General features: G+C 39.6%; 1 non-coding gene across 1 annotated transcript; it reads right to left on the bottom strand.

Annotated features, from left to right (window-relative positions):
• Positions 1–10664: 10664 nt before the first annotated feature.
• LOC130953754 (small nucleolar RNA R71) lies at positions 10665–10768 on the bottom strand. Its single transcript, XR_009075915.1, has one exon. It is a non-coding gene; the product is annotated as a small nucleolar RNA R71 (small nucleolar RNA).
• Positions 10769–17640: the final 6872 nt, after the last annotated feature.

The following is a 17640-nucleotide window of genomic DNA, read 5'->3' as shown; positions in this document are numbered from 1 at the left end:
TAGAAATTATAAATGAAAAACTTGTGAAAATAAAATAAAATAAAATAAAACTAAGAGTAAAAATAAAAGATCATACCATCGTGGGTTGTCTCCCACCTAGCACTTTTAGTTAAAGTCCTTAAGTTGGACATATGGTGAGCTCCTTGTTATAGTGGCTTGTGCTTGAACTCATCCTGAAACTTCCACTAATGCTTGAACTTCCAATAAGCTCTATCGATACCAGGTAAATTCCTCAAGCTTTGATGGAGTTCTTCACAAGCTTTGAGATCCCAAGATTGATCCTCATGTATTTTGGGATCCCAAATCTTGATTCTACACCCGTCTTCAAATTGATTATCATGGTTCCATCCAGGTGGTAAGCAATCCAAATTCTCACTAAGGCATCCAAACAGCTTCTTAGACCCATCCATTCGAGCTCCACACCAACCCTTGCATTTAGATTTTGAGCTCCTAACCACAATGAACCTAGGATTGTATTGCCATCCACTAACCATCTTCCTCTTACTCTTAAAGCCATAAAGAGCTCTAAGCTAACCATCTGTCTCAAGTAAACCATATTCAAGTGGGAAAATAAAGGTCAAGGATAGGAGTTTTACCCACTTGAATGTTGTATTGGATGGTAATGGCTTTGGGGGAGAGGTCTCCAATAGCTTTGGCATGGTGATTTTAAGCTCTATTCCCTTGTGCTCTCCCTTGGTAACTTTCACCTCTCTGCATGCTTCTTTAATTTCAACCTCTTCCTCTTGGTAGCTTTCTTCCAGTTCAATCTCTTCTTCATTACCTACCAAGGGCATGGGGAGGTTGTGCTTCTTCTCCTTTAATCTCCATGTCAAGTCCAATGAGAGAGGATGCAATTGTAGATAAGGGTTCATCAATGATTGAATCCATCTCTTGATCAACCTCTTCAAAGTCTTCAACCAGGATATGCCTTGGAGGTTGTACACCCTCCTCAACATCAATTTCAAACGTCTTAGAAGGAGGCTCTATGACTTGACTTTCCTATGGAGGTTCCGCATCTCCCAAGTCTTCAACCACTTCCTCTTCTGTGATAATTTTGGCTTTCTCCACTTGCTCTAAGACAAAATCAGACTCCTCCATGATGTCATCCTTCACTAATTCTTTAACCACTCCTCCGCCTTCAAGGGTCTCTACTACCTCCACCTGTAGGGCCTCCTCTAGCTTCTTATGAAGTATGAATTTGCGAAGACGATCCCTTCTCTCTTGTTCCATGTCAATAGCATAGATGGGATCATCTTGCTCTTGGATTGACGGATGTGGGTGTTCTTCCATGGAAGGCGGTGATGGAATGGAGATATCATTCTGCGGTTGAAAAGGAAGTACACTAGAGCTTGAGAGTGGATTGTTGGGAATATTCAATGATCCAATCTGTGAGGCGAGAGCTTGTAAAGCAGAGGTCAAACCGTTTAAGGTAGAGTTAAGTGTGTTCTCCATGGTTTTTTGTCTTTGGTGAATAGCAATAAGAGTGTTGTTATCCAATAGAGGTTAGGGTGGATAGGAGGGTTCATTTGTTGGGAGAAAGAGCTCATGATAGGAAGGGGGTTCATCTTGATAAGGATATGGAGATGGTGTATATTGAGGTGGTGGTTCTTGGAAGTATGGCTCGTAAGGCTCTTGGTATGGTGAGTAAGGGTTAGGGTCATATGGGGGTGAATGGTGGAAAGGGGCTTGTGAGTATGGTGGTTCAGAGTTATGTTGAGGAGGTGGTTCATAAGCATAGGGTGGGGCTTGTTGGTAACTACAAGGGGGTTGATGCGCGAACATCTTTCCTATCTTTTCCTAGTGAATTTGCACCTAATTTGTTGAGTTTAATAAAAAATTAGTTATCTTTTAGCCAATATGGATGCTACTTTAAGTTTTTTACAATTTTGTTTATTTTAGATAGCATTCGATTGGATTTGATGGAGTTTCTGTAGCACAATAACAAAAGGAGATGGCCGCGAGGAGCGACGCGTACACGTGACTGACACGTGCACGTGATTTGGATATTTCCATGGCGACGCGTGTGCATGACTGACGCGTACGCGTGATTTGAAGATTTGCTCAGCCACGCGTACGCGTGACCGACGCGTCCGCATGACTTGCGAAAAAGGCCATCGACGCGTATGCGTGACTGACGTGTATGCGTGACATGCGCCACGTGCAAAAAATGCAGAAAAATGCTGGGGGCGATTTCTGGGCTGTTTTGACCCAGTTTTCAGCCCAGAAAACACATATTAGAAGCTGCAGAATGGACACAACATGTGGTCCCCACCTATCAACTGAAGACCTGCTGATTATTCTGATTTAAAATCAAATCTTATTTTTAGGAAAATATATTATTTTTAAATTTAAATAATTAGATTTTGAATTTATTAGGATTAGTTATAAAAAGGGATTCCATTAGTTAACTTATGAAGGCGAACATATTGGAACTCTGTACATTTTTACCGGAATCCTTATTTTCTTCTCTAAACCATGAGCAACTAATCCTCCATTGTTAAGGTTTGGAGCTCTGTCTATTTGTATGGATTGATTTTATTACTTTTTCTATTTTAATTCATGTATGGATTTAAAATTTAAGAATTGTTTCCGCTCTTTATCTTATGAATTTGGGTGGAACGGAAGTATGACCCTCTTTCTATTTGAGTTCTTGTAAAACTTGGAAAAGCTCTTTACTTGAACAACAGCTTAAAAACATATTCTCCTAAATTTTAATTATTTTGATTTAACAGGTATTCCGAGGGTTACCTGAAATTGTAGGTCGATCTCGGATGAGATCTTCTATATTGGTCGGAGCGGTTGTGTCCGACTTGATGGTGGTGGCCGGAGCTGCCGTGTCCGACTTGTTGGACTTGGTGGTGGTGTTGATCCTTTGTCACCGAAGGGTAGGGGTACCTGCAAGGGACTCTGATGCTTAAGTTAGCAAAGGTATTAAGCAGGTTTTTAGTAGAATCAGAGTTTGAGTTATACCTGGGTGCTCCAGTGTATTTATAATGGTGCAGAGTGACCTTCTTAGATAAGATAAGTTAGTTATCTTATCTTATCTTTATCTTTTGAGTGAGGTCATCTTATCTTCAAGGGAACCGCCCTTCTCTCTGTAGGCTTGGGATGCCTTAGGTTTTGGGGCGCGGTCCTCCATTTGGGCCCTTTTTTGGGCTTTCCTGGTGATTTGACCGAGCTCTTTGAGAAGAGGTCGGGTAGTTTGACCTGAAGAGGTCAGTCCTCTCGTTGCTAATCATCCGGGTCGGATAGCTCGACCCAGGGTATGAACAGTGCCCCTGCTCGAGCTCGATCTTTTTTGAGGTTGAGTCTTAGTTTTAAGACTTCGATCCTTCTCTGGTAAAGCCGAACTCAAGCATTTTGTCGACTTTTTCTTTGTAGAGTTCTCCTTTGAATGCGGAACATTTCCTTTTGAATTTTATTCTTTTAAAAATGCACGTCCCCTTGATTTGTGAATGTGCGAAGGTTTAATAACCTCATTAATTCTTTTTAATGCCCCGTTTCATTGTTCTTTTTGAACTTTTCACAAAAACTGTATCTTTTCTTTGTTTCGTAACTTCCCCTTTTCTTTCTCACTTTCTGTTTTTGCCTGAATATTTGCATTTTCGTGTTTCTCCCTGCGACGTTTGTTTGGAGATCGTTGGTGCTTTCTTTGCTCTGAAAGGCGATTCTAGTTTCTATTTTTCCGTCCTCAGTTTCCTTCGAAGCTTCCTTTTTCTAGGTTGGTTCTTCTTTCTACTTCTTTACTTCTTCTGCTTTGCCTTTGGTTCTTTGGTAAAGTTTTAGTTTTGCTTGAATGCATGTTGGGAAGCTTGAACCTTTTGCGTCGTCGTGCTTACTTGTTTCTGTGCTGCATGTTTTTCTGATTTTTATGAACCTGTTTTCTTTACCCAAAAGGTTGCTCCTTTTGATGACTTTCGCTATGTTTGATGATTTTACTGATGAACCTTTGTTGAAAGTAACAATTTTCTCTGGTGGCTCATTGGTGGACGAAAATGTGATCCTCAAAGTTAGTCTCTTTGCACTTGTATGAAATTTAAATATTGGTTCTATCAAAAATACCCCAAAGAGATCATGGTATGATGAGTTGGGATCTTAATAATCCCTGGTAGTGGCACCAACAGCTTAGTGTTGTTGTTGGACCAAAAGAGTTACAAGCACTGTTTGAGAATCTCACAACTCCGTTCAACTTAACCAGCAAGTGTACTGGGTCATCCAAGTAATACCTTACGTGAGTAAGGGTCGATCCCACAGAGATTGTTGGTATGAAGCAAGCTATGGTCACCTTGTAAATCTCAGTTAGGCAGATTAAATGGTTTATGATAAGTTCGAAAATAAATAATAAACAGAAAATACAATAGTAAATAGTTACTCATATACTTCCATGGTGGGAATTTCAGATAGGCATATGGAGATGCTGTGCTCCTCTCGAATCTCTACTTTCTTATTACATTCATCCAATCCTTCTTACTCCTTTCCATGGCAAGCTTTATGTAGGGCATCACCGTTGTCAATGACTACATCCCATTCTCTCAGTGAAAATGGTCCTATGCTCTGTCACAGCACGGCTAATCATCTGTCAGTTCTCAATCAGGTTGGAATAGAATCCTTTGATTCTTTTGCGTCTGTCACTAACGCCCAGCCTTCAGGAGTTTGAAGCTCGTCACAGTCATTCAATACCAGAATCCTACTCGGAATACCACAGACAATGTTAGACTTTCCGGATTCCTGGAATCCTACTCGGAATACCACAGACAAAGTTAGACTTTCTGGATTCCCATGAATGCTACCATCTATCTAGCTTATACCACAAAGATTCTGTTGGGGAATCTAAGAGATATGCGCCCGGCCTAAAGTAGAACGTAAGTGGTTGTCAGTCACGCGCATTCATAGGTGAGAATGATGATGAGTGTCACGGATCATCACATTCATCAAGTTGAAGTGCAACGTATATCTTGAAATAAGAATAAAAGAGAATTGAATAGAAAATAATAGTAATTGTATTGAAACTTGAGGTACAGCAGAGCTCCACACCCTTAATATATAGTGTGTAGAAACTCCATCGTTGAAAATACATAAGTGAAAGGCTCAGGCTTGGCCGAATGGCCAGCCCCCAAAATGTGATCAATGGCCTCCTAAGATGAAGAATAAAACAAAACTGAGACCAAAGATGAAACGTGGTCAAAAGACGACTAAGACACTAGTAAAAAGTCTTATTTATACTAAACTAGCTTCTAGGGTTTACAGAGGTAAGTAATTGATGCATAAATTCACTTCCGGGGCCCACTTGGTGTGTGTTTGGGCTGAGCTTGATCTATCCACGAGCTGAGGCTTCCTTTGGAGTTGAACTCCGAGTTATAGCATGTTTCTGGCGTTCAACTCCGGGTTGTGACGTGTTTCTGGCGTTTGACTCCAGACAGCAGCTTGTACTTGGCGTTGAGCGCCACTTTACGTCGTCAATTCCCGAATAAAGTATGAACTATTATATATTGCTGGAAAGCTCTGAATGTCTACTTTCCAACGCCATTGAGAGCGCGCCATTTGAAGTTCTGTAGCTCCAGAAAATCCATTTTGAGTGCAGGGAGGTCAGATTCCAACAGCATCAGCAGTCCTTTTGTCAGCCTTTTTCAGAGTTTTGCTCAAGTCCCTCAATTTCAGCCAGAAATTACCTGAAATCACAGAAAAACAAAAAACTCATAGTAAATTCCAGAAATGTGAATTTAACATAAAAACTAATGAAAACATCCCTAAAAGTAGCTTGAACTTACTAAAAACTACCTAAAAACAATGCCAAAAAGCGTATAAATTATCCGCTCATCACAACACCAAACTTAAATTGTTGCTTGTCCCCAAGCAACTGAAAATCAATTAGGATAAAAAGAAGAGAATATACTATGAATTCCAAAATATCAATGAATATTAATTATAATTAGATGAGCGGGACTTGTAGCTTTTTGCTTCTGAACAGTTTTGGCATCTCACTTTTTCCTTTGAAGTTCAGAATGATTGGCTTCTCTAGGAACTTAGAATTTTGGATAATGTTATTGACTTTCCTAGTTAAGCATGTTGATTCTTGAACACAGCTACTTATGAGTCTTGGCCGTGGCCCTAAGCACTTTGTTTTCTAGTATTACCACCAGATACATAAATGCCACAGACACATAACTGGGGTGAACCTTTTCAGATTGTGACTTAGCTTTGCTAAAGTCCCCAGTAAGCACACTCTTTTTGCTTTGGATCACGACTTTAACCACTCAGTCTCAAGCTTTTCACTTGGACCTGCATGCCACAAGCACATGGTTAGGGACAGCTTGATTTAGCCGCCTGGATTTATTTCCTTGGGCCCTCCTATCCATTGATGCTCAAAGCCTTGGATCCTTTTTACCCTTGCCTTTTGGTTTTAAGGGCTATTGGCTTTTTCTGCTTGCTTTTTCTTTCTCTTTCTATTTTTTTCGCCATTTTTTTCACAAGCTTTTGCTATTCACTGCTTTTTCTTGCTTCAAGAATCAATTTCATGAGTTTTTAGATCATCAATAACATTTCTCTTTGTTCATCATTCTTTCAAGAGCCAACAGTTTTAACATTCATAAACAACAAGATCAAAAATATGCACTGTTCAAGCATTCATTCAGAAAACAAAAAGTATTGTCACCACATCAATATAATTAAACTAAATTCAAGGATAAATTCGAAATTCATGTACTTCTTGTTCTTTTGAATTAAAAACATTTTTCATTTAAGAAAGGTGAAGGATTAATAGAATTATTCATAACTTTAAGACATAGTTACTAAAATTTTGGTGCTCCTATCCTTAGTTGCTCCCAATAATTGTGTGGAGGACAATTTATCCCCTGGGTATCTCAGAGATCTCTTGATTTGCAGTCAAATGTTCTACCATTGAGCTATAAACCCTTTAGATGAGTCTTTCCATCTCTCATGACTCAGAGGTGGAAGCTTTTGTCTTCCCTTTTCTCTTTTTTTTTTTTTGAGGTTTCTCTGGCCTTAGGTACCATCAATGGTTATGGAAAAACAAAAAGCTATGCTTTTACCACACCAAACTTAGAAAATTGCTCGCCCTCGAGCAAGAGAAGAAAGAAAAGATGAAGAATAAGAAGAAGATATGGAGGAGATGGAGGGATGTGTGTAGTCGGCTATAAGGGTGGGATTGGGTGGGAAAGAGATTTTGAATTTTGAAGGTAGGTGGGGTGTATGGGGAAGAGTGGATGGATGTGAGTGGTGAATAGAAAATAGAAGGGATGACCATGAATGGAGAGAGAAAGGGCGAGGTAGGTGGGGTGTATGGGGAAGAGTGGATGGATGTGAGTGGTGAATGGAAAACAGAAGGGATGACCATGAATGGAGAGAGAGAGAGGGCGAGGAAGGTGGGGATCCTGTGAGGTCCACAGATCTTGAGGTGATCCTGTGGGGTCTACAGATCCTGAGGTGTCAAGGATTTACATCCCTGCACCAATTAGGCATTTAAAATGCCTTTGCATGCAATTCTGGCGTTTAAACGCCGAAGTGATGCTCATTCTGGGTGTTCAACGCCCATGTGTTGCTGATGCCAAGGCATCTTAGGCTAGTTTCACTAGCATTTTTCTGTTAGTTTTAGTTGTTTTATGCATTTTCTTGAGCTTAAAGTAACCAAGAATGGTTAAATGAATAACAAAGCAATGAACCATCCAAACAGTATAATTTTGATGCAAATTCCATGAGTTTTTAGTTATATTACTTGAATGCTATGAATGGAAGATTTCTCATGAAATTTTGCAAGACTTTGATGCAGTTGTTTGGATGATTTCAGGGAAGAAGAGGCTAGGCAAGGAAGCAACAAAATCAATAAAGGAAGCTTGAATATCACATGTGGAGTTTAAGTTCCAGTTTAAGCTTAAACTGGAACTTAAACTGCCAAGCCATATAATGCTGGGAACTATCAGTGGCGTTTAAGCTCCAGTTTAAGCTTAAAATGGAGCTTAAACGCCAAAATCATGAAAGCTGAGGAAAAGCTGAAAGTGGCGTTTAACCTCCAGTTTAACCTTAAACTGGAAGTTAAACGCCAGAAATGAGAAATGCACCAGGGAGCCATTTCCACGTTTAAGCTCCAGTTTAACCTTAAACTGGAGCTTAAACGTGTTCGACCAAAATTCTCCTCCAGGGTTGCTTTCTTCATTTCCACGTTTAAGCTTCAGTTTAACCTTAAACTGAAGCTTAAACGTGTTTGACCAAAATTCTCCTCCAGGGTTGCTTTCTTCATTTCCACGTTTAAGCTTCAGTTTAACCTTAAACTGAAGCTTAAACGTGTTCGACCATTCCACACTCCAGGGTTGCTTTCTTCCATTTCCACGTTTAAGCTTCAGTTTAACCTTAAACTGAAGCTTAAACGTGCTTGAGTTATACCACCTTCAGGAGTGTCCAATGTTTAAGTTCCAGTTTAAGCTTAAACTGGAACTTAAACGTGCTTCCACAAAAGGCATCACTGGAAGTGTCTGGCGTTTAAGTTGCAGTTTAAGCTTAAACTGCAACTTAAACGCCACTATTTGAAAAAGTTTCTGGGCCAAAGATATTGCAGTTTAAGTTAGCATTTGAGCACAAACATTAACTTAAACGTACTCTGGTATGAAACCCAATTGAATATCATGGTTTATGGGATTGGGCCTGAAGAATTGATGAGTCTGGAATTTCAATTTGTTGAGTCATGTGTTATTACTTGATTATCACTAAGTTGGCTCAATGAATGTTACAGAATTGGATCAGCCCTCATCAGGATTATGGATCATAAACCCAAAGCAAAGGAATCAGGGAAAGGCCTCAAAGCCCAAGAAACACAACAGAAGCTCAATTTAGAAAGTGTATAAATAGGATAGAATTTAAGTTAGTTAAAACGAAGGGGGGATCATTTTTTCGAGTTTTCATACTTTTTGTAATTGAATTCAGAGCTATGACTCACTAAACCCCTTTCATTGGGTTAGGGAGCTCTATTGTAATTCAATGAATCAATAATAGTTTTTTATCTTCTTCTTCAATCTTTTCTCTTGAATTTTGTTAGAAAGCTTCTCGATCTAATTCCATTGGTTAGTTGTCTTGGGAAAGAAACTATCCATAATTGGAATCCTTCAGAACCTTGGGAAAGGAATGGAGGATTCATGCTAGAGAAGCTTTCTCACAGTGAATTGGATTGGGGTTTGGATGGATATTGTGACATGTAATCCTACCAAATTGTGGTTCATGAAACTGTGTGGTATAATCAGTGATCGAGCATCATCTTCTTATGAACATTTAAACCAAGGGATTGGGAATTTGTTTGTTTTTAGAGAGAATTGGTGAGCCAAGGGATTGGGATCCAATCATATAAGATTGCCAAGCAAAATTCAATGAATGCATTGGTTGAGGAAGGGATAAAAATGTTTTGATTCGGAGATCTCAATATCTCCTAAAACCCAATGAATTCCCCATTTCTGATCTACCACTTTCTCTTTACATTCTGCAATTAAATTCATGCAATCACCCCGACCCCTTTTTAATTTCAGCAATTTAGCTTCTCGCTCTTTAATTCATGCAATTTAAGATTCCGCAATTTCAATTTCTTGCCATTTACGTTTCCCGCCAATTTTACATTCCGCAATTCTCATCTAAATCTTAATTTCGCTCAACTAGAACACACTTCTAATCCGAATTGCTCACTCAACCAATCCTTGTGGGATTCGACCTCACTCTATTGTGAGTTTTTACTTGACGATAACCGGTGCACTTGCCGGAAGGAATTTTTGCCGATCGTGCAATTTCCTAAAATCGTAGCATCAAGTTTATGGCGCCGTTGCCGGGGATTGGTTTTCGATTGACAATTCTCAAATTGGAAGTTAACTAGATTGAGCATTTTTCTTGTTTTGTTAATTCAGTTCAAGTTACTTGTTGAATTTTAATTTCTGCACTCTATTACTTGCTTTCTTTCTTTATGCCTTTAAATTCAAGCAACTAACTCACTGACTCACTAACTATTTGAATTAATTCCTCAACTGCTCTAACCATACTCTTCCATTAACCAAGAGTATTTCACTTGTTTGTTGCCTGTGCTGTGTTCTTGTATGACAGGTAGGAGAGGAGAGACATCAACTCCTCCATATACCGAACCAGAGAGGACCCTTCATAAACTTAGAAGGGAAGCAAGAGGGAAGAGAGTACTGGGAGAAGAATCTGAAGGAGAATCTGAGGACAATTTTGAGGAAGCTCTAGATCTCAACATGGATAGAGAAGTTCACAACCATGAGAGAGCTGATGGAAACAATGCCATTCCCGAGAGGAGGGTTCTTGGTTCATACATAAACCCAACCTCTGGGAATTGTGGTAGCAGCATTCAGAAACCACCCATTCAGGCCAACAATTTTGAACTCAAACCACAGCTAATATCACTGGTGGAGAATCATTGTTCATTTGGTGGGAGTGCTAATGAAGATCCAAACCAACATCTCACAAAATTCCTGAGAATTTGCGACACTGTGAAGTCCAATGGAGTCCAGGAAGGTGCCTATAAAGTGCTCTTGTTCCCATTTTCACTTAGGGACAAGGTAGCTAAGTGGCTGGAATCATTCCCAAGGGAGAGCCTAACAACCTGGGATGAGGTGGAAAGCAAGTTTCTGGCACATTTCTACCCCCCACAAAAGGTCAATAGGCTTCGATCTGAGGTTCAGACTTTTAGACAACAAGATGGTGAAACTCTCTACGAGGCATGGGAGAGGTTCAAGGATTTGACAAGGAAATGCCCACCAGACATGTTCCATGACTGGGTGCAATTGCATATTTTCTATGATGGACTTTCTTATGAATCAAGGAAGGCTGTAGACCATTCATCAGGAGGTTCATTGAACAGGAAAAAGACTGTGGAAGAAGCCATTGAAGTGATTGAGACAGTGGCTGAGAATGAGTACTACTATGCTTCAGAGAGACATAACACTAAGGGAGTCATGGAGCTGAACCATGTTGATACAATTCTAGCCCAAAACAAGGTGTTTGCCAAGCAACTAGCAGAGCTCACCAGGAAATTAGAAACAAATCAAGTGGCTGCATACACACACAAGATCAAGAGGAGTAAGCACTGAAGGAGGTGATTGGGAAGAGGCCAACTATGTGGGAAATCAACAAAGGCAGCCATATGATCCACATTCCAACACTTACAACCTAGGCTGGAAAAACCACCCAAACTTTGGGTGGGGAAACCAGCAAACCCAACCACAAAACCACAAACCTTACAACCTCAACCAACATAATAATTCCACATACCAAAACTCCAACCAAAGATCATACCAAGCCACACAAAACACTTACTCCCAACCACCATATCATGGCCAAAATAATCAACCTGCCCAACCTAATCCGAACCAACAATTTCAAGATCAATTAAATAGGATAGAAGGAATGCTTGCAAGCATGGGTCAGGACATAAGTGAGTTGAAAAGATTTAGGGATGATGTGAGATCTACCTTAAGGAACCATGGTGAAAAACTCAAGAGGATGGAGTCTCGAGTAGGAGAGCTATCTCAACAGGCCCCCAAGTCAACTGCAGTGTTCCCTAGTGACACAGAAAAGAATCCTAAAGGGGAACAAAAGGGAGTGAGATGGGAAGAATGCAAGGCCATCACCATATTGAAGGAAGTCTCAGAAGAAGAAGGAATCAGACCCTCAGAACAGGAGCCAGAAATCTTGAAGGAAGGTGTGGAAGAAGCTAAGCAGGAAAGTGAAACTGAGCAAGCCAAGGAACTGCAAAATAAAGGCATGCTGGAAACATACCAACCAAAAGCACCATTTCCTCAGAGGTTAGGAGGAGGTGAAAAAGGGAAAACATATTCAAGGTTTTTAGAGACATTTAAGTCTCTCCATATCAATATTCCCTTTCTTGAGATTCTCCAGCAGATGCCTACACATATCAAGTATTTGAAGGAATTGCTGAGCAAGAAAAGAGTTTTGAAGGGAGGACAAATTGTAATAATGAACAAAGAATGCAGTGCCCTCATTAAGAAGGACATAGTCTCTAAGAAAACAGACCCAGGAAGTTTTCATATCCCCTACATCATAGGGGAAACAAAAATTAACAGAGGATTCTGTGATCTAGGAGCTAGCATAAATGTGATGCCTCTGACTCTTATGAAGAGGCTACAACTGAATGAGGTGAGATCCACTGATGTAATCATACAACTGGCTGACAAAACTCAGAAGCAAGCTGAAGGGGTAGTTGAGAATATGCTGGTGAAAGTGGGAAATTATTTCTTCCCCACAGACTTTGTCATTTTGGACATGGAGGAAAGCTACCTACACCCTATCATTCTGGGAAGGCCATTTCTAGCCACTGCTAGAGCGCTCATAGATGTAGAACAAGGAGAGCTAATTTTGAGAATACATGATAAACAGCTCATTTTCCATGTTTTCAAACCTGCATCTGAGCCTGAACCAGAACCTGAAAAGCCTAAGGATGATAGTAGCCATCTGTGTTTGGAGGAAAGCAACCCAGCAGCTGAAATTCTGAAACAGTCCTTGGAAGGCAAACAAGAATTGCAAGAGTTAAAGCCACAAGAATCAATAGAAACAGCTCAGAAGGATCCTCCTGGCATAAGGGTCAATGAAGAAATCCTCAAGAGAGAGGGAAGAATTGTAAAGAAATTGCCAAGAGGGTGGAGAAACAAGAAAATTCCCACTGAAGGTTTCTCTCCGGGAGATAAAGTGATATCAAGTCATTATCTGCCAATCCCACCTGGCCTCAAAACCATTCCTTCCCAGCTCCCTCAAGTGTTCACAATCAGGAAAGTTCTTTCTATGGAACATTTGGAAATCATGAAGGAATCAAATGGGGACGTTTCATAGTGAGAGGAGAGGACATCAAGCACTACAATCCACCCTAACAAGGGACAACCGTCAAGCTAATGACGTTAAAGAAGCGCTTGTTGGGAGGCAACCCAACCTGAGGTAATACTCCTTTGCTGTTTCTTTTATTTGTTTCAATAAAAAGGTGAAGTAGTTTCTGTGCATTGCAAAGAATTAAGTTTGGTGTTTCACACCAAACAATGAATTCGTGGATCAATAATTCAAAGGGGAATGTGTGACTCTAAGTTTGGTGTTCCACCATACAGATCAACTGAACACAACAACCTTTGAATTATATGAAAGGAACAACCATTCTAAGCAATCACAGAAATGCTTAAAATCCTTAGCAGCAACTTCATTCCAAGGAGAATTCAAGGATTCAAAGAGCAGAGGAGTAAGTAGGAGACTAAGTTTGGTGTTCACACACCAACTTAAGACTCAGACACTTGCCCATACATAGTTGAGCTAACCATTTAAGTGCTTGAGAAGCAAGCAACTTCATCACTCTTTGTAGGAAAGGAAACAAGGATCTTAGAAAGAACATGAAGCAACAACTAGGAGAAGAAGGAGAAATCAAATTGTTTCCTGGCAACAAAGAGAAAACAAGAAATTTCACAAGGTGGTGTTGTTCCTTGACCATTCTTTAAAAGGCAAACAAAAGCATGCTTGTTCTGGTTTAAACTGTAATTGTTGAATGTTTCTGGAATGTGAAGTTTTTAGTATGAGTGTTGGTTTACTGCTTTGAATAAAGTGAATGCCTAGATGTTTGGATATAACTTCACCTTCTTAAACAAATGCTTGCCATGCTTGTTCTGTTTCAAAAATAAAAGAAAAGTTTGAACAAAAGTAACTTGGCTCAATTAGTGACAAATCAAGTAGAATTAAGTGGTGGTATGCATGCTTGATTGTTTAGTCAGATCACTGGAAATTGAGTGTAGAATTATCATTTTTGTGTAGAAGTTTGAAAACTGTCTATGGATCTTGATGAATAAATGTCTTTGGCCATGAAAAAGAAAGAAAAAGAAGAAGAAAAAGCCACTGAAAAAGGGCAACCAAAAAGCAAAAAAATTGAGAAAATAAGCTAGGCACCAATGGTTTGAACTTCTGAGACAAATGCCTGTGGTGTTTATGTATTAAGGATATGCTTGGATGAATAGGTTCTGAGGAGTGTTTCAACACTTGGTAACTTGGGTTAACTAACCCGGGATTATCAACCAAAAGTCCATTATCAAGAGCAACCTAAATACAAAACATTTAGTCACACAAAGAGGTGCTGGGCACCAATGTCTCAAGAAGAAATGTGAACTAAAATGCCTGTAGTGGATATGTGTAGTGCACTGATAAGAAAAGAAAATGCCAAAGGCTTGTGCAACACATGACACTGAGCAAACAAGGAGCAAAGGAGCTCTAAGAAAAAGAAAAACAAAGAAGGAAAAAGTGCCAAGGACATAAGAATAACAAGAGGCCATAGCAGTGTTTGATGGATGCAATGAAAAAGTGATAATCTTACCTGATAAGAATGAAAAAGTGATGCTGCAACTTTCTGCATAAAACCCTTCTGATGAACTTCAAATGCTTGCTAATATAGCCAATGTAATTGCTTTCTGTTTCATACTTTCTTCTCAAATAACTCAGGACTTGCTTAGGGACAAGCAAGTATTAAGTTTGGTGTTGTGATGCCAAGGCATCTTAGGCTAGTTTCACTAGCATTTTTCTGTTAGTTTTAGTTGTTTTATGCATTTTCTTGAGCTTAAAGTAACCAAGAATGGTTAAATGAATAACAAAGCAATGAACCATCCAAACAGTATGATTTTGATGCAAATTCCATGAGTTTTTAGTTATATTACTTGAATGCTATGAATGGAAGATTTCTCATGAAATTTTGCAAGACTTTGATGCAGTTGTTTGGATGATTTCAGGGAAGAAGAGGCTAGGCAAGGAAGCAACAAAATCAATAAAGGAAGCTTGAATATCACATGTGGAGTTTAAGTTCCAGTTTAAGCTTAAATTGGAACTTAAACTGCCAAGCCATATAATGCTGGGAACTATCAGTGGCGTTTAAGCTCCAGTTTAAGCTTAAACTGGAGCTTAAACACCAAAATCATGAAAGCTGAGGAAAAGCTGAAAGTGGCGTTTAACCTCCAGTTTAACCTTAAACTGGAAGTTAAACGCCAGAAATGAGAAATGCACCAGGGAGCCATTTCCACGTTTAAGCTCCAGTTTAACCTTAAACTGGAGCTTAAACGTGTTCGACCAAAATTCTCCTCCAGGGTTGCTTTCTTCATTTCCACGTTTAAGCTTCAGTTTAACCTTAAACTGAAGCTTAAACGTGTTCGACCAAAATTCTCCTCCAGGGTTGCTTTCTTCATTTCCACGTTTAAGCTTCAGTTTAACCATAAACTGAAGCTTAAACGTGTTCGACCATTCCACACTCCAGGGTTGCTTTCTTCCATTTCCACGTTTAAGCTTCAGTTTAACCTTAAACTGAAGCTTAAACGTGCTTGAGTTATACCACCTTCAGGAGTGTCCAATGTTTAAGTTCCAGTTTAAGCTTAAACTGGAACTTAAACATGCTTCCACAAAAGGCATCACTGGAAGTGTCTGGCGTTTAAGTTGCAGTTTAAGCTTAAACTGCAACTTAAACGCCACTATTTGAAAAGGTTTCTGGGCCAAAGATATTGCAGTTTAAGTTAGCATTTGAGCACAAACATTAACTTAAACGTACTCTGGTATGAAACCCAATTGAATATCATGGTTTATGGGATTGGGCCTGAAGAATTGATGAGTCTGGAATTTCAATTTGTTGAGTCATGTGTCATTACTTGATTATCACTAAGTTGGCTCAATGAATGTTACAGAATTGGATCAGCAGCCTCATCAGGAATATGGATCATAAACCCAAAGCAAAAGGAAATCAGGGAAAGGCCTCAAAGCCCAAGAAACACAACAGAAGCTCAATTTAGAAAGTGTATAAATAGGATAGAATTTAAGTTAGTTAAAACGAAGGGGGGATCATTTTTTCGAGTTTTCATAATTTTTGTAATTGAATTCAGAGCTATGACTCACTAAACCCCTTTCATTGGGTTAGGGAGCTCTATTGTAATTCAATGAATCAATAATAGTTTTTATCTTCTTCTTCAATCTTTTCTCTTGAATTTTGTTAGAAAGCTTCTCGATCTAATTCCATTGGTTAGTTGTCTTGGGAAAGAAACTATCCATAATTGGAATCCTTCGGAACCTTGGGAAAGGAATGGAGGATTCATGCTAGAGAAGCTTTCTCACAGTGAATTGGATTGGGGTTTGGATGGATATTGTGACATGTAATCCTACCAAATTGTGGTTCATGAAACTGTGTGGTATAATCAGTGATCGAGCATCATCTCTTCTTATGAACATTTAAACCAAGGGATTGGGAATTTGTTTGTTTTTAGAGAGAATTGGTGAGCCAAGGGATTGGGATCCAATCATATAAGATTGCCAAGCAAAATTCAATGAATGCATTGGTTGAGGAAGGGATAAAAATGTTTTGATTCAGAGATCTCAATATCTCCTGAAACCCAATGAATTCCCCATTTCTGATCTACCACTTTCTCTTTACATTCTGCAATTAAATTCATGCAATCACCTCGATCCCTTTATAATTTCAGCAATTTAGCTTCTTGCTCTTTAATTCATGCAATTTAAGATTCCACAATTTCAATTTCTTGCCATTTACGTTTCCCGCCAATTTCACATTCCGCAATTCTCATCTAAATCTTGATTTCGCTCAACTAGAACACACTTCTAATCCGAATTGCTCACTCAACCAATCCTTGTGGGATTCGACCTCACTCTATTGTGAGTTTTTACTTGACGATAACCGGTGCACTTGCCGGAAGGAATTTTTGCCGATCGTGCAATTTCCTAAAATCGTAGCATCAGTTGCATGTTTCTGGCGTTGAATGCTAGTTCCATGCTTGTTACTGGCGTTCAAATGCCAGAATGTTGCTTGTTTCTGGCGTTCAGCGCCAGATTCATGCTCTGCTCTGGCGTTGAACGCCAGCCGGATGCTCCTCACTGGCGTTGAACGCCAGTCTGTCCTCCCTCCAGGGTGTGATTTTTCTTCTGCTATTTTTGATTCTGTTTTTAATTTTTATATTTTTGTTTTCGTGACTCCACATGATCATGTACCTAATAAAACACAAAATAACAATAAAATAAAATAAAAATTAGATAAATAAAAATTGGGTTGCGTCCCAACAAGCGCTCTTTTAATGTCATTAGCTTGACAGTGGGCTCTCATGGGGCCTCACAGGTGATCAGGTCAATGTTGTATAGTCCCAACACCAAACTTAGAGTTTGGATATGGGGTCTTAACACCAAATTTAGAGTTTGGTTGTGGCGTCCCAACACCAAACTTAGAGTTTGACTGTGGGGGCTCTTCTTGACTCTGAATTGAGAGAAGCTCTTCATGCTTACTCTCTTTTGTCACAGAAAGATGGCCATGTGCCTTAAACACAAGGTAGTCCCCATTCAATTGAAGGACTAATTCACCTCTGTTGACATCTATCACAGCTCCTGCTGTAGCTAGGAAAGGTCTTCCAAGGATGATGCACTCATCCTCTTCCTTCCTAGTGTCTAAGATTATGAAATCAGCAGGGATGTAAAGGCCTTCAACCTTTACTAACACGTCCTCTACTAATCCATAAGCTTGTCTTAATGACTTGTCTGCCAATTGTAATGAGAACAAGGCAAGTTGTACCTCAATGATCCCCAACTTCTCCATTACAGAGAGTGGCATAAGATTTATCC

This window comes from Arachis stenosperma, chromosome 9 (genome assembly GCF_014773155.1).
Source record: "Arachis stenosperma cultivar V10309 chromosome 9, arast.V10309.gnm1.PFL2, whole genome shotgun sequence".
Taxonomy (NCBI): Eukaryota; Viridiplantae; Streptophyta; class Magnoliopsida; order Fabales; family Fabaceae; genus Arachis; species Arachis stenosperma.
This window is presented reverse-complemented; position numbering and strand designations above follow the sequence as displayed.